Source organism: Vombatus ursinus, unplaced genomic scaffold, assembly GCF_900497805.2.
Source record: "Vombatus ursinus unplaced genomic scaffold, bare-nosed wombat genome assembly UNPS02005286.1, whole genome shotgun sequence".
NCBI classification, from domain to species: domain Eukaryota; kingdom Metazoa; phylum Chordata; class Mammalia; order Diprotodontia; family Vombatidae; genus Vombatus; species Vombatus ursinus.
The window spans coordinates 12,428,992-12,452,488 of NW_020945064.1; the positions used below are offsets into that span (position 1 = coordinate 12,428,992).

Below are 23,497 nucleotides of genomic sequence, written 5' to 3' on the forward strand. Positions count from 1 at the left end.
GGAAGAAAGGGGGGAGCCCACTGAGCCCGCGGAGGTCACTAAACAACCAGCAGCTGCTTCCACCTAGCCTTGTGTCTTGCACACTCACTGAGACCCCAGAGCTGCACTGCACAGTCTGAGACCCAAGCCCACTAGACTCCAAGGGGCCACGATCACTCCCTGTCCTCAGTACCCTGAGGCCCTAAGGCATAATCCTCCCTGCTCTTCACCCCATATCTGGTCCCTCCCCACACCTCATCTAAAGACAGATTTGTGTCCCTGTTAATGCATCAGAAAGCACCCAGGCCAGACTGCACGGGGAGAACATAACAGCAGTCTGATCCCTAGTTTGGGGCAGAGGTTTGCTCCCACATGTTTTATTTCGTGTGTTCCATAGGTGGTGGCAGCATGGATGCCATATCCCTGCCTGTAGAATGAAGCCCCTTGGGCAGAATACCCAGACATGACAGTCCCATGTTCCTTTTTCTCTGGTAACTTCCTCCATCCCATCAAGCACAGCTCAAGCTGCTTCAGCTGCAGCCTGACTTGATTGCCAAGGACAGGAGAAACACGCTCTCACTGGAGGATTTGTATAGAGGTCCTGTTTCCCTAAGTCACTCGCCGTTCCCAGGATCCCATCCTTCTGATGCTCCATGACCGGCTTCCGCCTTCCAGCCAGCAGGTCAACAAGTATTCACTGAGGGTTTCCGAGTGCCAGGCATTATGCCAAGATCTGGGGACACAGAGAGAGCCAAAAACATGGCTCCTGTCCTCAAGATGCTTACATTTTAATGGACACACAAGAGAGACACACAAGCAACTATAAGCATATAAAATACATAGAGACAGCGATAGAGATAGAGACAGATATATACATAGATAGAGATTGAGAGATAGTGATAGAGATAGAGAGATAAATAGAGATAGGGAGATGGGGGAGAGAGAAAGAGAGAGGGAGAGACAGACAGACGGATGGACGGATGGATGGATATACAGACAAATAGACAGGTAGATAGATACAGATATAGACAGAGATAGGTACATAGATATATAGATAGATATATAGGGACATAAACAGATGGACGGATGGATAGACAGGTAGACAGACAGACAGACAGATAGATAGATAGATAGATAGATAGATAGATAGATAGATAGATAGATAGATAGATAGATAGATGATAGATAGATAGTGGATTGTAATCAGAAGGAAGGCATTAGCCATGGAGGGTTGGGAGGGAACTGCTAGACCTAAGAACCAGGAATCTCCCGTTACCTTATCTCACCCTCTAAGCCACTAGCCAATTTGGGCAATTACCTGAGGGTTATTTTAGAGGTAGAGAGAAGAACATGGGACTTGGGGTCAGAAGATGTGGGATCAAATACTGGCTTTGCTACTGACTGCCTGTGAGGCCTTGGTGGTCAATCAACCAACCAACAAGTATTTATTAAGCATTGACCATGCGCCAGTAACTGAGCTAGGGGATGGACAAGTTACCAAACATGAAATGATCACTACTCACAAAAAGCTCACATTTGAATGGGGCAGACAGCTAGGACATATGTAAATATATACAGTATAAACACAAAGTTAATATACACATAATGGTTAAATATGAGGTAGTTTGGGAGGGGGAGGACACTAGCAACTGGGGAATCAGGAAAGGTTTCATTCAGAAGATGGCGCCTGAACCACATCTCAAAGGGAGAAGGATGGTCAGTGCCGAGGCATGAAGATGGGGGATGGAGGGTTGTAGGTGAGCAATGAAGAGAAAGTAAGTCTCTCAGCTTTTCTGGGTTTTTTTAATGGGCTGGGTTTGGCAACCCCTTGCAAAGAAAGGCATTCTCCTGGCTCCTTGGAGCTGGACCAGAAGCAGAGACCAAGAGTCAGGTCGACTTGCCACACTGGGAGCATGGCCAGAAGTGAACCACTTTCCCAGCTAATGTGAGCTTGGGTTGACTTGACAGAGGCTCCACGTCCAGAACGAGGGAGGTGATGCTCCCAGAGTCCTTTGCCCTAGTCAGACTTGCACAATCTGTTCACATTCCATTCTGGGTACCACATTTAGGGAAGAACATGGACAAACTGGAAGGTGCCCAGAGCAAGTCCAGAGGGATGGTGAAGGGACTGAAAACCGTGCCCTAGAAAGGCCGGTTAAACAAAATGGAATCGTTGATCCTGGAAAAGCAAGCAACAGGGTCTAGTGGGGAAAAGCCCTGGATTTGGAGTCAGAGAGGATGGATTCAAATCCTGCCTCTTTGATTTACTACATGTTGGACTAAGGACAAGTCTTTTCGCCTTTGCTGGCCTCAGTTTCCTCACTTGAAAAATTAGTGGGATGACTTGAGAGATGTCTTCAGGGATTTAAACAGCAGTCATCATGAAAGAAGGATTAGAATCGATGGGTTTGGCTCCAGCTGTCAGAAACTGTAGGGAGACAGATTCAGGCTGCATGTCAGAGGTGACCAGGCTGCCCCGGAAGGTTACAATAGCTAGATGGCTCAGTAGATAGAGTGCTGGGCCTGGAATCAGGAAGACCTGAGTTCAAATCCACCTTCAGACACTCACTAGCTGTGTGACCCTGGGTAAGTCACTTAACCTCCGTTTGCCTTAATCCACTGGAGAAGGAAATGGCAAACCATGTCAGTATCTTTGCCAAGAAAACCCCAAACCAGGTCACAAAGAGTGGAAGGTAGCACTTTAAGGCTTGCAAAGCACTTTACAAATACTATCTCATCTAATCCTCACCATAACCCTGGGAGGTAGGTGCTATTTGCTGTTGTAGAATCATTTTCAGTCATGTCTGACTTCCCATGACCCTATTTGGGGTTTTCGTGGCAAAGATACTGGAGTGGTTTGTCACTTCTTCAGTTCATTTTACACATAAGGAAGCTGAGGCAAACAGGGTTAAGTGACTTGCCCAGGGTCACACAGCTAATGGGTGTTTGAGGCTACCTTTGAACTCAGGAACCCCAAACCCAGTGCTCCATGCACTGCACTACCTAGCTTCCCAGGTGCTATTAGTATCCCTATTTTACAGATGAAGAAACCAAGGCAAACAGAGGTTCAGTAACTTGCCCAGGGTCACCCAGCTGGTAAGCTTCAGAGGCCAGATCTGAACTCTGGTCTTACTGACTCCAGGTCCAGGACTCTAGACATTTCAGCATCAAGCCGTCCCTGGTGAGTTGGCTTTCACACGATGTTCAAAGGTTAGGGATGTTACAGAAGCGATTTCTCTTCTGCTGCAGGTTGGGAGGTCTCTCACACTCTGGGAGGTCTCGCACTCTCTGAGACTCGCAGATCAGTCCAAGCCCCATGCAGAAAAAAAAAGCCCGGGGACAGGCCCATAAACACACAGAGCTCCTCCCCTGTCCAAACCCTAGGCTGCAGCCTCCCTGCCATTTCAGAGAGCTCCGTCTGTGACGCTCCAGAAGCAAATGGTGTCTCTGGGGAGGCAGACGCTTCCCTCCTCCCCTGCCGCCCACCTCCCCCAAGGCTGTGTTGTGTAAACAGAGCCGCACCTGGTTAATTACTTTAAAAGCTTAGGAGCCTCTTTTGTCAATGCAAGGGTGGGGGGAGGGTTAGCAGCAGCAGCCCCCTCTCACAACTGAAGCATCACCCGCTAAATAGGGTCGTTCAGTTTCAAACAGCTGGATTAGAAGGCCTTTCCATAAAGCATCCTCCCTATCCGCTTGCTCGGGATGCAAATACAGGTAGCCTTCCTACAGACAGGCTACAGGCCAGTCACATCAACACGAACTGGAAACTCCATGAATGCAAGACTGTTTTCACTTGGAGCCACTCTTTAGGGAGACTAGAAACTGAGCCTCAGTTTCCAAATCCCTCATCTAAAATGGGGATAATATTTATTCTAAGGACCTCAAAGATTTAGAGTGCTTTAGGATTCCTCCCCTCTTCTTCCTTTACCTGTCATGGAGGGGAAGGAATTCTGGCCTCGGAAATCCAGAGACTTGGGTTCAAATAATGCCTTTGACACTGATTAGCCGTGTGAGACTGGGCCAGCCACTTCATTCGCCTCTCTAAGCCTCAGTCTATCCCTCTAAAAATGGGAGAATAATACCAGCACTGCTTATCTCACAGGGTTATTGTTGTTATTGTTCAGTCATGTCTGACTCTTTGTGATCCCATTTGGAGTTTTCTTGGCAAAGACTTGGCCTCATACACAATATCTAGGTAACCCTGGGAAAGTCAGATTTTCTTTCTGACTCAGTTTCTTTATCTGTAAAGTGTGGCTAACAATAGTACCTACCTCCCAGGATTATTGCCATGAGGATAAAATGAAACACCATCTGTAAATTTTAAAAGCACTATGGGAGTGCTAGCTGTCATTACCATCATCATTACCACCCCCACGCCCACCACCTTCATCATCACTTTAATAGCAGGTCTTGAACAATTACTGAGCTTGGAAGATCTAGTAAGGTCAGGAAGTGGGGTCTTATCTTTTGCCCTGCTTCTATGTACTGTCCTCAGTCGGTCAATAAACATTTATTATGTGCCTACTATATGTTAGGCACTGTGCTAAGTCCCCCAGCACTCTTTCCTTCTTTCCCTCCCTCCTTCTTTCCTTCCCTCTTTCATTTCTTCCTTCCCTCCTTTCATTTTTCCTTCCTTCCTTCCCTCCTTCTTTCCATATTTCCTTCCTTCCTTCCTTCCTTCCTTCCTTCCTCCCTCCCTCCCTCCCTCCCTTCCTTCCTTCCTTCCTTCTAGCAACTTAGGGCTCTTTATTCATAAGCTCCTTGAAGGCAGGAAAGGTTTCATCTTTGCCTCCATTTCCCCAACACCTAACCCAGTGCCCTTCATATAGAGGGTACCTTCTAAATGAATTGAATTAGTAGACCCTGGCAGAACTCAGGCTCCAGAGAGCCTAGGGTTAGGATGCCACTGGAGGACATCTTGAGCAGAGGTTTTGAAAAATGGATAGGAGAAAACTGCTCAGAACTGAATTACATTAGGCTGAGGTCAGCAGCCTCATTTCACTGGTAACCTTGTTAAGTCCCCTTTCGGTTCTATTTGGCCTTTGCTTCGTTTATCACCCAACCACCTGTTCTCTCCTCCTACTCCTCCTTTGCTAGATCAGATAGACTGATCTAGGGGGCCTCAATCCCACCGTGCTTTAGCCCATCCCTCTGCTTGGTCAGCTGCTGGAGCCAGCAGGGGTGGGGAAGACTGGGAAGAGGACCAGGAATCCTGGGAGGCCAGGCCAGCCACAGGATTGAGGCCACACACAATGCAAAGCCACCGTCCTCTCTGTCCTGCTGGCTTGTCCACTCTTGAGCCAAATCCACCATCTCCCTTCCCACTTACCCCAAACCCGAAGCCAGATCCAGACAGTACTCAGAAACAAACAATCTGCCCATTCAGAGTCCAGACAGGCTGGAGAATAAGAGGTATTTGGGGGTGAGGAGATGAGGAAGAAGACCTCGAAGACCGTTTACTCTAAGGAGGGAAGGAGGCAGATCTCTTGAAAGAGAAAGTCCAGAAAATGTCTCTTGGTTCCTCTGGAAAAGAAAAAAGAGCCCCCTTCACCCAAAGGTTTCTACAGATCAAACAGATACAATCACTCTATTGTGCAAGGGTGAACCTTGGGTTTGAGTTTGTTTTGGCAGCAGGGAAAGCTGCTAGCTGATCTTGGCTTCCTCACCTGGTGTTTCCACATGCCACCCACCTCCTCACCTGGTCCTCGGCCCAGGTCTCATACCAAAGGGACAAGAAGAGGCCCCGTCTGTATCCACTAGGTGCCCGGGGGGTAGGCACCACGTGCTCTGAAGGGGAACGTCTTCCAGGTCCCTGTTCTGGTTTGAATGGAAACAGGGGGAAGGGCAGGCTGGGTCCTGCCAGTGCCCCTTTTACACTGGGTGCCTCAGGTGTTTTGCTGCTGAGCAGATCTGCCAAGCTGGCCATGATGAGATGGGGAGAGGTTGGGAAATGAGGTCAGATGTTGTCCAGGTACAAGACCAGAACCACGCTCAACTACTTAGAAATCAAACAACTAACCGGCGACGCACCCCTGATTGCACACCTGGGTTATTCGGTGGTTAGTAGCAAAGATTTTTACCAATCCTCATGCAGCTTACAACCTGGATCTGAAGGTAAGACACATGCATTGATATGGCAGCTTGAGTCATCCTTGACTAAGGGTTAGATGACTGGTACCCAGTCGGTGCTGGGAAGATGAGGAGGACTTTGGGGAGAAGACGGGATTTCCAGTGGGTCTTGAAGAAGGACAGCACTCACATAGGTGGAGAGGAGGGTGTGGGCATGAAGTAGATGGGTGCCTGCACAAGTGACTCCCGAATGAGACCTCAGGCATTCTTCCAAGGTCAGAGAGTATCCAAGGGAAAAGTCAGTTGTTTGTTTGTTTTTTAATTTAATTAATTTATTTGTTTTTAGTTTTCAACATTCACTTCTATAAGCAGTTCTTTTTTTCTTAACACTCCTTTACACCAAGATGATGGGAATGCAGCTGTGGGACTGGAAGTGACCTTAAATGGCAGGTGGTCAGATTCTCCCATTTTGCAGATAAGGAAACTGAGGCCCTGGGTGGTTACACAGCTAGGACAAGGTCATAAAGGTTGTGAGCCTCTGAGGTGGGATTAAACTCCCATCCTCCTTTCCCAGAGTCAGGAACCTTTACAGGTTTCACTCTTGCCTCTCCCCTACAGATCCTTCTCCCCCTTTTAAGCCCTCTCTATCCCTTTATTGCTAAATGTAGACAGCTCCTCCCATCAGCTGGGTGAGGTAAGTTTGATGATTATCTCTCATCTACAGATAAGGAAATTGAGGTCTCAACTGGTTAAGTACAGACATCAGCATTCAAACCCAGGTCCTTCCTCTGATTCCAAATCGGAAGTGCTTTCCTCTAAACACTATGTAGGTGTCAGGTCCCAATGTCACTGCTAATTGCTGACTCTCCACTGTAACAACCATGTTTCATAATAGAATCTTTGCTTCTCCCCTGCCCCCAGTCTCCCAAATCCCTAGGACAGAGGATTGGCCAATACCATGAAATCTACTCTTCACCGATTGAACCTCCCAGGACAGGGGTGGGGAACCTGAGGCCTCAAGGCCACATGTGGCCCTCTAGAGCCTCATATGCAGCAGTTTGCCTGAATCAAGCTTCACAAAGGTTGCTCACCCCTGTGACTTTATTGAGACCAAATTGGGAGAAAAGAGACCCCTGTAACAGCCGTTCCCAAACCAAGGAGGACTGGGCCCGTGAGAGAGATCCTTGGAAAGGGATTGTTCCTCACACCTGGGCTGCTCTTAACTATCTAACGCTTTCTTAGGACCAGGTGCCCCCACCCACCTCAATGAATAAATAAAGTCTTGGCAAGCCACTCCTGAAAGGCTGCCAACCTCTGTTCTAAAATGAGTCTCCAGAGCACAGCACCACTTGAAAAGAGACACTCAATACATGCTCTCTGCTTGTGGAGAAATCTCCATCAGATGCAGCCTCTTCTCAGGAAAGTGAATCCTTAGACCCGTCCAAGGAGTGATGGATGAGCCTGGAAGGTGCCCTCTGAGGTCAGAGGATTAGGGAAGTGCCCTCCAAATCTAAGAGGCTGGGATTAGGTGATCTTTGCTCTATCCTCTCTAGACCCTCACGGTTAAACTCAGCTCCTTCATCCTTCCTTAATGGGGTAGGGGTAGAATTAAAAACTAAAAGGGTTCCCAGTCTTGAATACTGATGAGATTTTCTCAAGGGCATAGCAAAAGGGGTTGGCTGTTGTCTGAGATGATTACCTAAATAGTGACTTTTCTCCAGGTGAGGCAAAGAGGGACGAAGATGTGAAGAGCTCTGTCAGGGTTGTTGGTCAACGTGTTTATGAAGAGGACTTAGGGATGTCTCCTGGGTTCTCACCAGTGCTTAGCTGGTGCCTGGCACAGAGTAAGCAGTTGAGAAATGTGTTTTGACTGACTGACTCAACCCCAAAATATCCTCATCTATTTTTAAATGAAGCTCTGCCTTTAGGAGTTCATCCTTTTGGGTTTAGCCTGAAATATGGTAGAAAGGGCACTAATTTCAGTGTGAGAACAGTTGGCTACAAATTTTGGACCCACCATTAACTACTATGTACTTCATTACTGATTACTACTCATTACCACTCTTCTATCTACTAGTCTTGTAGTAGTACTGCAGTACTACTTACTGCAAACACTACCACTACTACTACTACTACCTATTACTAATACTACTACTTACTACTAAACACTACCACTATTGCTACTACTTACCACTATCTACTACTATTGCAACTAACTACCAATTACTATTAAGACTAAATACCACTATTACTACTACTTAATGCTACCCATTACTACTACTTCTAACTACTAACACTAACTACCACTACTACTACAATTAGGATCTACTACTATTATTACCAACTACCACTCACTACTAATACTAACTAGCATTCTTACTACTATTACTACTAATATTAACTACTATTGCTGCTACTTGCTACTTTCTACATCTATTGCTACTACTACTACTATTACTACTACTTAATACTACCCATCACTATTACTTTTAACTATTAACACTATCCACCACTATTACTACTTCTTATTAGTATCTACTACTGTTACTACCAACTACCAATTAATACTAACCCTAAGTAGCACTCTTACTACTATTTAATGCTATTTACTACTATTGCTACTAACTACTGCTAACATTAACTACTATTATTGCTACTTACTACTATCTACTTCTATTACTACTAATACTATTAATATCATTATTACTACTTACTTTTAACACTAACAGCTACTACTCTTACTACTGGGCAGCTAGGTGGTTCAGTGGAAAAAGCTCCAGGTCAAGAGCTTCAGACACTGTTATCCTAAGCAAGTCACTTAATCCTGTTTGCCCCAGTTTTCTCATCTTAAAATGAGCTGGAGAAGGAAATGGCAAACCATTCCAATATCCCTGCCGAGAAAACCCCAAATGGGGTCAAGAAAAGTTGGACACAACTAAAAGGATTCAACAATAACAGCAACTATGATTACTATTCATTACTACCTACTTTACCTACTACTAGCTACTTTAACTACTACTATTCCTATTACTGCTACTACCGCTACTATTAACTATACTACTAACTACTTGCTACTACTGCTGCTGTTATTAACTACTCCTATTAACTTGCATTGTCCTTTTCCTGTTGCGCTTTAAAAATGCCCATTTTTCTGAAAGGCAGCAAAGTGTAGAGGAAGAAGCCCAGGATTGAGAATGAGCTGGCTTGGTTTCCATTGCTGGCTCTGTCACAACCTCACTAAGGGACCTTATTCATGGGGTGAATAATGATGGGACAGCAAGGGGTGTGCCTGAAGTGAGGGAGGAAGGGCATTGAGTCCCGAGTCAGAAGACCAAGAGAGGAATTGCAGCTGTGGTACCTGGGACCAGTAACTAATCCTGGACAAGTCACTGAGCTTCAGTTCCTTCTTTTGGAAAAATGACAGGGTTGGATTAAATGATCCCAAGAAGTCTCTGCTGGTTTTAACAGTTCCAGAATTGCAGGGTTGGAGGGGACCTTCGCAGTCACCCTGAATTCCCTTCCATGACATTAAGCTTCTAAAATCTTGGTGTGAATGAGGTGATCTGTCCAGTTTTGCTCCAGGATGGAGAGAGCTGGCAGATGAAACAGAGAAAAGATGCTTGGGAGATGACAAAGAAGCAAGCCCTGGTCAACAAGTGTCCCTTGAGGTTCCGGCCAGCATCCATCAGATAATTTAAATGTAAAATCAGTTAACAAGCCTTTATTAAACACCTAAGTGCTCTATTAAAATGCTGAGCATTGGGAATCCAAAGATGGTAGAAGACAATCCCTGTTCTCATTTCCTCTTTCCTCTTGATTTTGCTTTTGACAAATTTAACCCAGAGAAGGTGCTGGAAAAGCGAGGCTAAGGAGAGCTGGGGGAGAAGAGAAAAGCCTCCTCCTGAGGTTCTGTGGTGAGAATGGGAATAACTCAAAGAGATAACTGGGTGCCAGCTAGCGCTGAGCAGGAACCAGCAAGTCTTCGGAGCCCTGGGGGAACTCTGGCAAGCCGCAGGTGGACAGCACCTGAAGGAAGGTAAATCTGTCAAACTCCTGTGAGACAGGAGGGGCAGAAAGTTTTATTGTCACTTTTTTGGTACCAGCTCCCACCTCCTCCAAGATGCCTTCCTTGACTACACCTCATTATCTCTGATCATCTTCCCATCTTCATCTCCCATAGCACAAAGCACCACAGAATTGACCACTGAGTTACTTCGTCTGTCCTGGCCAGTCCTCTTTGTCCATCTTGTTCCCCCAACTGGATTGGGAGATCCTTAAGGTCAGGGGAGGGTGTCAGAGGCCTATTTGATACACTCAGTGATGAAATAATCATTTTTGACTGTTTCATGGGCTGCCATGATGTATGATCCACCACTGAGAGGGGCTCCAATCTTGACCCTTGGCTAGGCTGATCCTTGGATGATAGACCTGGTCTCTTGCCCAGCCTTCCCAGCTTGGGAGAAATTGCTAGACCTTGCAGCCTGCTGATCACCTTTCCCCAAGGCACAGGAATAGGAATCTTATAGTTCGGATCTTATACTTATACTATTCCTAATTACTTAGGAATAGTAATTATAATAACATATCTATAGCCCTCTTTAAGCTTTTTTTTTTTTTTGGTAAGGCAATTGGGGTTAAGTGACTTGCCCAAGGTCACACAGCTAGTATGTGTCAAGTGTTTGGTCTGAGGCCAGATTTGAACTCAGGTCCTCCTGACTTCAGGGCCGGTGCTCTATCCACTTTGCCACCTAGCTGCCCCCCCTCTTTAAGCTTTACAAAGTACTTTCCTGACAACAACCCTGTAAGGTGAGTAATGTGTGCACTCCTCCCCTCTTCCAAGGTATTTATTCCCTTCAGGCTCTCCTTAGCCTCTTCCCTCCATGGTATTCTTCTGAGGTAGCTTGGTCATTGGAGAAATCAGGAAGAAAGAGGAAGGATGAGGGCAGGGACAGTCTTTTACCTTTCTTTATATCCCCCGTGCTTAGCATAATGCTTGTATTTTACTGGAAAACAATGATTTATATTTTTCTTTACAGTTTGAACTAAACACATTTCCTGGTTCAGCAAGCATTTTTATCTCTATTTTAGAGATGAGGAAACTGAGGCTCAGAGAGGTTTAAGCTATTGGTCCATGGTCACAAAGCTAGGCCTGAATTCAAAATCAAGTCTAGGGGAGAAAATACTGGATTTAGAGTGTGTAGGGGGGTTAGTCATTTTCAGTTGTGTCCAACTCTTTGTGACCTTATTTGACAAAGATACTGGATCTTGGCAAAGATACTGGAGTGGTTTGCCATTTCCTTTTCCAGCTCATTGACAGATGAGGGAACTGAGGCAAACATGGGTTAAGTGACTTGCCTAGGGTCACTTGTCTTCAAATCCTAGTTCTACCATTTATTTACCTGGGTGACTTTGGGGAAATTACCTAAGTTTTGTGGGCCTCAGGTCCTTTTCAGTAAAATAAGACAGGCTGGATTAGATGACCTCTAAATTCCACCCAGCTCTAAACCTATGGTCCCACGACTCCAATCCTACTTCTTGGTTGATTGATTGTTCCCAGGCCCTGGACTGCCTGAACCTGCTCTTTTGGCCTGGGCCCTCTAAAGCTCTCTCCTCAGCCTCCCACCTGGAGCCTCTCCAGCAGGCCTGGCATCAGCTCTGCTGGCCTCCTTCCTGCACTCCAAGTTCACTCCTTCTTGGGCACCTCTGCCATTTTCCAATCAGTTTGTTCTTGCTTTTCTTCCTTGACTCCTTTTTTTTCTGGCATTGCCCAGGGGCATCATTAGCATCCTGGCACAGGCAGTAACGACCCAGGCTGTTGAATCTCTGAGGCTCGAATGCCATTTGAGGTCCATGCTGAGCCTTTGGGCATCCAGACCCCGGGCCAAGGCTGCAGAGGGCCCCAAATGTTGGCCCTGTGCCAGGATGAAATGGAGCCAGGTTGGGAGAACATGCCTCCGATGGCGCCGATGTGCCATCGTCCTCTCTCCCCCTTCTCCCTTCTTTCTCTCTGCCTGTCCCACGCCCAATGCCTCTGCTGGCCTCCATTGTCTTTCCTCTGCTCCCCTCCCCAGCCCGGTGCCTGTGGCCTCGAGAGCCCTTTCTGCAGGGCACACCACCTGGGGAGGCTGCCTAAGATCCCTCATTGTTTTCTTTGTCCGAATCTCAGCTGACAACTCTCTTCCCTTGCACGCACCTCTTCATTTTCTTCTCTTATTTACCACTGAACGCTGAAAGGGTTTGCAGGGGATGTGGTTTGCATGAAAGAAACCCGACGCTGGCTGAAGCTTTGCTCTATTGTGTTGCATTCAGAGACTGGGTTGTTATTTCTCTGTAAGGATTTGGAACGGAAATGAAGCAGGGAAAGGACTCCTCGGGTCCCTTCATGCAAAGTGCCCCTTTGAGAAATAGGAACCATCAGCCTCTAGCTTAATGTGTGTGGTGGAGGGGAGAGGGGGGCGGCTGGGGTGGGGAGGTGGAACCTGCCAACTGCACCTGAGCGGCTCGGGTTCATACACATGCAAATCAACATCCCAAGTGGTGGCAGCCGCTCCAACAAGCAGCCCCGACGCTCCTCAGCTGCCGGGCCAGCTGGACAGCAGAAGGCTGGGCTGGCGCTGGGGGAGGGGAGCTGGCCTGCGGGCCCCTCCCTTGCTCAGCCCTTCAAGCACTTAGTAGTGACTGGGAGCTGGGGGTGGGGATGAGCAGGGAGGGGGATTGACGGAAGGACGCTTTCACTGCTCCCCTCCTCTCCCAGCCCCAGGACCCAGGCGGATGGATGCATGAGGGGAGGTACAAGACACGGTCTGCAGCAGTCATCCATCGACATCAAGAATATTTTAAAGCGTCAGCTTGCGTTTGGTCCTGTGAGGGGCGCTGGAGGAGTCGGGTTCATTCAGCAAGCTGCTGAAATACTCTGGGGAGCTGTCTCCCAATCCAGGACCATGGGTCACTTTGATTTTTAATTTAATTCTTTTTTATTTCAATTAACAAAACTATACTTTCTCCCACCTCCCACCCCCCACCCCACTCCCGCATTGGAAAAGAAAAAAGAAAAAACAAAACTCTTGTAACATATAGGCACAATCAATGGAAAACAGATTCCTGCATTGGACAGGTCCAAAAATAAATGTCTCACTCTGCTCCCTGAGTCCATCACCTCCGTGGGGAGGTGGGTAGCATGCTTTATCAATGGCCCTCTGGAATGTCAGGCTGATCACTGTGCTGATCACAGTGGGTCTCTTTGGAGATTTCTAGCTATCTTGGGCTGGTGGGTACCCCTTTCTGAGGTTGCCTTCTTGTTTTCTCTCAATTTCTGTCCATGGAAGATGTGTCTGGAACAACAGTAGAGATAGGAGGGACGACCTTCTATATGGAGTGACCGTAATAAAACTGATTTCAAAACAACCACCAAAAAATCCCCGAACAAACAAACAAAAACCCCAATGCTGACAGTAACTCATTCAAATGAATGCTTTCTCCTTGGGACTCCTCTTTGAACATAGCCTTCGAAGCCAGTTACAAACACACTCTCTTCCTCTCCTCCCTCCCTCTTTCTCTCTCTCTCTCCCTCTCCTCCCTCTCTCTCTCTCTCTCTCTCTCTCTCACACACACACACACACACACACACACACTCTCATTCAAACTCCTCTGCCTGGCATTCAGGGGCGTTGGCAATGGGACCACCCTTCCTTTTCAGCTTTTCAGTTTTATTTCACATAACTCCTCTCCGAAAACATACTTCTGCCAAACTGTCCCACTCTTGAAAGTTCCTGAAAATGCCTGGTACTTTGCTGCCTCTGTCTTTGCTCATTCAGGTCCCTCCCTCACCTATTAAGGCCAACCTGTGCTTTAAAGCCAAGTGAAACGCCACCTCCCGAGAGGCAGAACGGCATTAAACTGAAATAGAAACAGGGAGGGGGGAAGAGAGCACTACACAGTACAGGATCCCTGCAGGCCATACATTGACTTGGAAAACCACACATTACCATTATCTATGTTCTATTGGATTTTCCTTTATTTTGCTAAATATGTCCTAGTCACAGCCTGTACTCTGAAGTTTTGTGGGTTACTTTCTGGGGCAGCCTGGAGATTGACACTTCTGATCTAGACCAACCCCCTCATTTTATGGAAGAGGAAATGAAGGCCCAGAGAGGCTATAATGCCTCTAACATGCCCAGAGAAGCTGGGCAGTGGTCCAAGCATAATGCCCTGCCTCAGGTCTCTCTAATACATCCTTCACAAAGCTGCCAAAGTGACATTTTTAAAGCACAGGGCTGACTGTTTCAGTCCCCTGTGTAATAAACTGCAATGGCTCCCTGTGACCTTGAGGGTCAACTACAGACTTTTCTGTTTGCCATTTTAAGTCCTTTACAACCTGGCTCCAACCTACCATTATAGGTTCATTATATATTACTCTAGGGCAGCTAGGTGGAGTAGTGGATAGAGAGCTGGGCCTGGAGTCAGGAAAACTCAGCTTTCTGAGTTCAAATTAGGCCTCAGATACTTACTAGTTGTGTGGGTCCTGGGCAAGTCATTTAACCCTGTTTACCTCAGTTTCTTCATCTGTCAAATGAGCTGGAGAAGGAAATGGTAAACCACTCTAGTATCTCTGCCAAGAAAATCCCAAACTAGGGTCACTAAGAGTCAGACACGACTGAAAAATAACAAATATATTACTCTCCCTCATGTACTCTTTGGTTCAGCCAAATGGGGCCTCTTGCTGTTTCTCAAATCCCAGATTCCATCCTCTATCTCTGAATCTTTATACAGGACATCTCCCCTGCCTGGAATACATTCCCTCCTTACCTCTGACTCCTAGGATCCCTAGTTTCCTTCAAAGGTCATCTCAAAGGCCACCACAGGAGACCTTGCCTGATTCCCCCAGCTGCTGGTACCTGCCCTGTCATAATTACCTTGTATTTATATTGTATATATTTATACGGGTACCTCCTGTTTCCCCCAATAGAATGTAAGTTCCTTGAGATCAGGGACTGCTAATTTTTGTCGTTGCATGTATCCCCAGGGCCTAACACAGTATCGAGCTTAATACTGGCTTTAGCATGTGCACAGCTTAATAAACCCTTGCTAATTGATTGATTCTAAGCATCAACCTCAAAACCTTTACAAAGTCCAAAGGTCAAAACCAAAATTCTCCTAGAGGCTGGGTTCTGGGGGTCTTGGCAGGAAAATGGGACCTCAGTTCAGAATGATGAGTCCAAAGCCAAGGAGGTCCGTACAGAGGTCAGGAGATAGGTCCTCAGCACTTTAGCTAGTGACCATGTGTTCAGAGTGATTGAAGTTGAGCTGAAGGGATGTTTTATACAATACCTTCACTTTCTGGTAGAGAAAACTGAGGTCCCACCTGGAATTTCTTCCCTCCATCTCTTTGCCTGTTTAATTCCAACCTGTCTCTTAAAGCCGCTCTCAGTACCTCATCTACTAGCAGCCTTGAATAGGGATAGGGCACTGGACTTGGAGCCCAGAAGACTTTGGTTCAAGGGCCCAGGGAAAGAACTCGGTCCCTTCTCTACTGTCTTTGCTTTCTTTGGTTGGCCAAAGTTTGGATCGTCCCCAGGGCAGCAAGTCTTAGCCTCGGATCTGGGTAACAAGGACTTTCTTGGTATGTGCCTAAAATAACACGGAAGCCTTGGACATTCAATGGGCTTGGCTGTTACTTCTTGTGCCAGGCTGCTAATAATATCGGCTAATGATGCCAGAGAAAAAGGAGCTGCTGAAGAAAAGAAGTAGGGGAAGGGACCTACCTAAGGTCTTATGGGTAACAAGTAACACAGCCACAATTTAAACCCTTTCTCCTGTCTCCAAATCGGATGCTCTTTCTCCTACCCAACTCTGACTCCAAAGAAACAGCCCTAGGAAGCATCAGACTGACACAACCTGTCTACACCACCCCAAATGCTGCATCTAGGCAAGCTCCCACAGGTGTGATGGGCTTGGAAACTCTTCTGTCAGGTTGCTGTCACGACTATTCAACATGAGTTGGTGGCTTTGTTCCAAGTTCCCCTCAATCACTCACCAATGTATTTGTTGATGGGGACATGGTGCAGAGGATAGAACATTGTATTTGGAGTCAGAGATGCTGAGTGGGAATTCTAACTTCTACTTTTTACCTGTGTGACCTTGGGTAAAATGAGATTGGACCACATGATCTCAGGGGTATCTTCTAGCTCTAAATGTATGAGTCTATGATGATTCTCTTATTGTGGTCCTGTTGGGGGAGCCTGGTCCAAAGTCACTGAGCATGTAGTTCTATGACTCAGAGGACTGACCTTTCAGCCCTGACAATCAATGCCCCTACAAGTCAATAAGATGAATTTGGATAGATGCTGGAACCTCATATAACTCTGTCCCCAAGGTCTATATCTGAGGTCAAGCTATCACCAGGTACCACAAAAAGACACTGAAGGAAGTCTTAGAGGATATAATCTAATATGTAGTCAGGAACAGGGGGTGGGGCAGGGGTGGTTACCCCTACTCTGAGCCCCTGTTAATGTCATCACAGAAAGTAAGGGGCAGACAAAAAAATAATAAGGTGTTATGAATATGTTGTTCAAAATGCAAATACAAGTGCTCTCTCTTTAAAAAGTGTGAAGAAGTTTTCATGATAGAATTGGAACACAGGTCAAACACTGGTCACACTTCTGGTGGCCTTTAAAAAGCTAAGTTTTCCAGTCTAGGTAGGAAGCAGCTTTGTGGAATGTGACCTCTGTGCCTCTGCCAGACAGCAGCCTGGGCAGTGAGGGGACTTCTCTCTCCTCTCTGCCTACTGGCCATAGTTTATGGAATCCAAGCTCCCCATCCACTGGGAGCAGGACACGTCACATCCAGCAGAGAACAGAAAAGAAGAGGCAGTCAACACAAGAAGCAGCTTAAGGAGTGTGAACTCAGAAGGTAGTACAGAGACAGGGATACCGATTTAAAGGAGAACTAGCCCTGGCAGTACAAAGTCAAGATGCAGAGAGGAGTCGACTTAAGAAACTTAGTTGAGTGGTCTATCCAACAGAAACACTGCACCCATGGGACAAATGATATATAGACACCACTAGGGAAAGGACGTTGGTGTCTTTTGGTACTGTCTTGGCCACATATGTACAGGTATTCCTTACCACCAGGATACTCTAAGCTTGTACCTGTACCCTTCTTACTGATTATTGTATGTAATTGTGGCAGAGGCTTATGGTAAGAATGTTGTGTAGTTATTATCCTTACTATGCCATCTTAATTAAAAAAATGCCTTTGCTTTCAATTAATAGTGTCTGATAGGTAACTATTAAAGGTAATTACACCAATGGGGGCTCATGAGCTACAGTTTTTTAAGTGGAGCTTCATAGAGTACACCTTTAACCCTAGATAACAGTCATCACCTCTCTCCCTGGACTCCAACCTAAAACTTTCAAGTGCAGGGCTAGGTGAGAGAAAGGATAATGAGTCCAAAGAAGGCTCTACAAATAGGCTAATTTGTTATAGGGGTGCAGGCTGACCTAAGCTAGAAATAGAACACCACATTGTAACCAGAGTCCTTATGGAGGGATTTCTGTATCATCACTGGGTTGTTTTTTTTTTGCTAGCTATTATTATTATTCACATTACCAAATTCAGGAAACAATTTGGTTACTGAAGGAGAAAAAAATGGCACTAGGTTTCATAGGAGACAGTCACAATCTAAGACTTGGGCAACTTATATGGATAAGCAGGTCCTACCTGATCAAGACCTAGCTTGTCAGTAAAATCTTCATCAGCTCCTTTTCTTTTTCTTTTTTCTTTTTTTAAAATTTAATTTAATTTTTTATTTTATTTTTTTTTATTAATTCATCACTGTTTTTTTAAATCACAGAACAAGGGAATGATAGAACTAGAAAAAAATTTTAAAACTGTCTAGTCCAGCTTAATCCTTCATTTTATATATGAGGCAAATGTGGCCTAGAGAGGGGAAATGACAGCTGGAAAACTGTGCAGAGCTCTTGATTCCTCAACTCCCTTGCATTCTACCCAAGATCTAGGAAATGGTTCAAGTAGGAGACAATTAAAAACCTACCTAACCAAACCTGGGGAAATCATATGTTCATCTGCACCAAATAAAAGAGACCAGGACCTCCCATCCTTCTTTTCAGGAGGGGCTGGGACTATGGCTAGACTTGACTGAGGTTTTAGTTTTGCTGAACTGGGTTATTGTTATCTTTTTTTTTTTAACTTTAAAATATTCTTTGTTATAAGAAATGGCTTCCTGAATGGCAGAGGGACATATTTGGAAATGAAGGTAATGTAAAAATTAAAGATCAAGGTAAAAATAAAATTTTAAACCCATTAAAATTGAGAGAAACAAGAAGAAGAGAATTTCAAGAAAAAGAGACTAGAGCTCAGAACCTGATAGAACATGGAAAAAGGCGTGTTTTCACAGTTGTGTGGGTTTTTTTTGTTTTTTTTTTTTTTGTTTTGCTTTTTGGTGAGGCAATTAGGGTTAAGTGACTTGCCCAGGGTCACACAGCTAGTAAGTTTCAAATGTCTGAAGCCAGATTTGAACTCAGGTTCTCCTGACTCCAAGGCCAGAGCTCTATCTACTGCACCACCTAGCTGCCCCCTGTTTTTTTTTTTTTGTTTGTTTTTAGGGGTTAAGTGACTTGCCCAGGGTCACACAGCTAATATGTGTCAAGTGTTTGGTCTGAGGCCTGATTTGAATTCAGGTCCTCCTGACTTCAGGGCCAGTGCTCTATCCACTGCACCACCTGGCTGCCCCACCTCAGTTGTGTTTTACACAGCAAAATCACAGAATCATTGACTGAATACAGCTAGAAGGACCCCCAGGAATTATCCTACTTATCTCTCTCTGTCTCTTTCTCCATCTTTGTCTCTCTGTGTCTCTGCTTCTCTTACTCTCTTGGCATCAAATATGACACTTAAATTCACACAAACTATAACCCACATCTCCTGGTCCCTGGCACATCTGTTACACTATGGTTCTCATTTGCTAAGCTCTTCTCACTATTCCTTGTGCGGGGGGGGGGGGCACCCCCAATCTTCTTCTGTTGCCTCCTTGCAACGTGGTGAATTGGATAGAGCACTAGACTTTGAGTCAGAAAGTTGTTGTTCAACCATTTTTCAGTCCTGTCTAACCCTTTGTGACCCCATTTGGGGTTTCCTTGGCAGAGATACTGGAGTGCTTTGCCATTTCCTTCTTCAGCTCATTTTACAAATGAGGAAACTCAGGCAAACAGGGTAAAGTGACCTGCCCAGGGTCACACAACTAGGAAGTGTCTGAGGCCAGATTGGAACTCAGAAAGATAAGTCTATCCACTGTGCCACCTAGCTTCCCTCTTTGGGAGATCTGAATTCAAATCTAGCCTCAGATACTTACTAGCTGAGAGACCCTGGGCGAATCCCTTAACTTTACCTGCCTCATTTGACTGATACTTAAAATAGGGTTAATAATAGCGCCTACCTCCCAGAGTTGTTATGAGGATTAAATGAGAATGAAAGTACTTTGCACATCTTAAAACACTAGGTAAATGCTGGCCATCATTATTATCACATAAATCCTACCTGCCGAAAACAAGGTTTGTTGGTTTTTTTTTTACAGTTGTGTCTGTCAGACTCCATTTCCCTGGTTCCTCCAAAGAGTCCTTGACTTTTCAGTCTTGGCTGTAATTGCTTCACCTTTCATTCCTTCTCCCTCCCCCCATCCCCACCAAAGCTCTGTTCCCTGCCAGATACAGATAGAATCCCTCTGAACCAAAGTGACCGGGTGTCACTATTAACTTCACTAAACTCGAATTCTGTTTAAATGAAAACCTATTGTTATGGTGTAGAGCAGGGAACTATTCACTTTGTTTAAAGAAAGTAAAATGTTCCAGTGTGCTTTGATTTAGTAAACAATGCAAGCTCCCTGGGGACTGGGGAGTCCAGAGGATGCTTCTATCTGATCTTAGGGCTGGGAGTGGAAAGAGGTGACCTACAATGGGATAAAAATAGGAATTTTGGCCACCTGTGACTCAGCCCTCTCACCTGCATCCTTTTAACCTCCTCTCTCCTCACCTAATTCTAACCAACCCCTCCCATCTGCTGATCACGATCCCTTCTGCCGAGACACAGAAGGTACAAACACCAGTACAAAACAGGAGAAAGTTTAAATAAGGACAAAACAATCTTTTTCTTAAATTGATGGGACAGGCCTCTATGAACTCCATAGTCCCAGAGGCTATGCTGGTTAATAGAATTTTTAGAAATCCAAATCCTTGGACCAAAGGGTCTTAAAGGTCCCGTCAGCCATAAAAGCTGATTTGATTCAGTGATCAGGTAAAAACTGCTAACCTCCTCCACCCAAGGACTGTGCCAGTGCTTTGCCAAACCCAACCCTCTGCAAAATGGTACCTATCAAAATGGAATTTTACCTTAAATAATAATGAGAACTACTCCATGTCTGGATGTTTCAGAATTTAGCTACATAATGATTCCAGCAGCTGAGGCTGTGAGTTGAATCCATGCCAAAGCTCCAGACTTGGGGAATATCCAGGCCTTCTCCCCGATACAGACCACCCTGCCTCCACCAATCGGAGGCCCATCCCTCCAAGCCCTCTCCAGTAGGCTCTGCCTCTCAATGAGGTTTGCTCTGTCAGCCCTCTCTGTCACTGTATCCCACTCCCCAGCTGGTGTGCTGCAAATGCCAGCTGGGAGCAACCACAACTCTGATGTGGGCAACCCCTTAAGGGGCAAAAAAGGAATTCAAGGTGACAGAATGTTGTTAAATGGATTTAGACGACGTTAATGCTGACTGAAAAAACTGCAAAGCCCATGATCCTGCAAGGGGTGGGGGAATGCCCCCCAAATATAGCAACCTCTTAAAGTCACCCACCATCAGTCAGGGCTCCCTTCATTGGAAAACCATGTTCCAAGGCACTTTCCAAAGGGGACGGCCTAGAAAGGAATTTTGGTAGGTTGAAAAGCTAACTGTGCTCAGGGAAGTATGAGTGGAGGCAGGGCTGAACCATGGGAAAAACCATGACCCTGAACTCAGAGGAACTGGGATCAAATCAGTCTATGACTCTTGCTACTATCCAGGACATCTTGGCCAAATCATTTCATCTCCACGGGCCTTTGTTTCCTCATGTGTAAAATGAGGGGGTTGGATTACAAGGCCTCTGAGTTCCCTTCCAGCTCTGGATCTATGAAACAATCTGACCACATTAGTAGCTAGTAGGCTTGCTTAGCTGGTCTCTCCTTCCAAACCCATCTCCTCTTCTTGCTAGCTGAATGACTTTGGGTTAATTGATTCCTTTCTTTGGACCTCTGGTCTCTTCTTTATGAAAAGAGAGGGTGAAGAGATTGGACTAGATAATTCTTCAGGCCCTTTCTAGTTCTAAATCCTGTGTAGCAGAAAGAACACCCAATTTAGAGACCGAAGAAATTCTGTAACTGCTCCTTATAACCTGTGTGATCTTGAGTATTGGACTTGGAGTAGGGAAGAAACGGGTTCAGATCCTGCCTCTTATTAACTCTGTGACCCTGAGTCTCTGTTCAGTCATTTCCAACTCTTCCTGACCCCATTTGGGGTTTTCTTGGCAAAGATACTGGAGTGGTTTGCCATTTCCTTCTCCAGCTCATTTTACAGATAAGGAAATTGAGGCAAGTAGGGTTAGGTGACTTTTCCAGGGTCACACAGCTAGCATCTGAGGCCACATTTGAACTCAGAAAGATGAATCTTCCTGAATCCAGGCCTGGCACTTTATCCACTGTACCACCTAGCTAGCCCTCATCTGTCTGGTTAAGGACTAACTGGGTTTTACCTACCCTGGTCCACTCTGAAGGGGTAAAAGTCTGCCCCTGAGGTCCACCCCACAAAATCACCTTTGCTAGAATGACTTCAGTTCAAGTGAATCATCCTCTTTTTATCCCCAGTGCTTAGCACAGTGCCTGGCACACGGTAAGTGTTTAATAAATACTTGTCGACTGGCTAGTCAAGTGATAATGTGGGTCTATTAGGATGTTGTAGAATCACAGAGCTGGAAAGTACTGGGAGTGTAGTAATTATTAACTCTACCATTTTGTCACAAAATCTGCCGTCTCTTTTAGTGTGATGTTCTAGAGAAAACACTGAACCGGGAGTCAGGAGACTAAAATCTCCGGAATCCTGTCTTCCTCTACCGTCGTCCTGCCCTGTGACCCCGAGTAAATCCCTTCACCTCACTGGAGGTTGCTCTCTCTGCTCCTGGAGTCTTGGATGCAACTAGATTGGCCTTGATTCTGTTCCTCGTATACAATGCTTGTTTTCTGCCCTTACTTTTGCAATGGCTGTCTCCCATGTCGGGATGCAGCACCACACACGCATCCTCACCTCCAGGCATTTGCTGCCTTCAAGATTCTGCTCAAGCACCACCTTCGAAGTGAAGCCTTTCCTAACTCCTCCCTCCCCAGTTGTAAATGTCCTACTCTTCCTAGCTGCCCTGTATTAACTATCTTGTATTTATTCATTTTATATTTGTTCCGTACATATGCATGTATATTATGTCTGTGTGTGTGTATGTGCATACTTATTGTACTACAACATGAGATCCTTATGGACAAAGATGATTTCATGCTTTCTGTTTGTTTCCCCTGTGCCTAGCACGGTGACAGGCATTTAATAAATACTTGTTGATTGATTGATGTTCAAAGAATAGGCATATATGATTGTTGAGCCATTGCCAATGCTACTGACTACCTGGATAAACTCGGGTGATTCCTTTAGCCTCAGTGGGCCTCAGTTTTCTTATCTATAAAATAAAGCAGATGGGCTGATATCAAAGGTCCTTAGCTCTAAATCTATGATCTTACATTCCTATGACCACAGCTCATAGACTGCCAGCCTTAGAAGAGCCCTTAGACTTCATTGATTCTTCTCTTTGTCAAGATGAGGGGAAGTGCCTTGGTCAGAATCAATCCCTACCTGTCTGTTCAATGCCCAGGGGAATGCTATGATGCTTGCTAATTCTGTCTACCTAAAGTGGCCAGACCCAAATTTCCAAAAGATGTAATTAGGACAAGGTTCAGTCTTAGTTGGGAGATGAGATTCTGAATCACTGCTCAGGTCGTCCTAGAGGAACTAAGCATGATGAGATCCAAGGGTAAGGATGGGGGCAGTAATCCTGAGGAAAGGTCACAAAGAACAAGGAGACCAGAACTGGAATGGCTCCGAGGCCAAGAGATCAGCTTTACTGGTGGTGATAGGATATGGGCTGTTTTAGGAGCAACTGTCATACTCAGTTGCAGAAATTCCTTTCTTCCTCCTCTCCTTTTTTCCCTCTCTCCCTTCCTTGTTTGCTCCCTTCCTCCTCTCCTCCCTTTCTCCTTTCTTCCTCCCTCCCTTCCTTCCTTCCTCCCTCCCTCCCTTCTTTCCTTCCTCTTTCTTCCTTCCATCCTTCCTTCCTTCCTTCCTTCCTTCCTTCCTTCCTTCCTTCCTTCC

The 23,497-nt window shown here is 45.7% G+C and overlaps 1 protein-coding gene and 1 long non-coding RNA gene across 5 annotated transcripts in view; both read right to left on the bottom strand.

Moving 5' to 3' along the window:
* Window positions 1-23,497, bottom strand: part of GSE1 (Gse1 coiled-coil protein) — a 789,996-nt gene that overhangs the window by 548,505 nt on the left and 217,994 nt on the right. The window lies entirely within an intron of this gene.
* LOC114032422 lies at window positions 333-5,491 on the bottom strand. Of its 2 annotated transcripts, XR_003567829.1 has the most exons (3): window positions 5,309-5,491; window positions 2,303-2,407; window positions 333-712 (listed from the first exon to the last, which is right to left on the bottom strand). It is a non-coding gene; the product is annotated as an uncharacterized LOC114032422 (long non-coding RNA). The 2 variants fall into 2 exon arrangements; XR_003567828.1 differs by lacking the exon at window positions 333-712 and having other exon boundaries at window positions 1,767-2,407.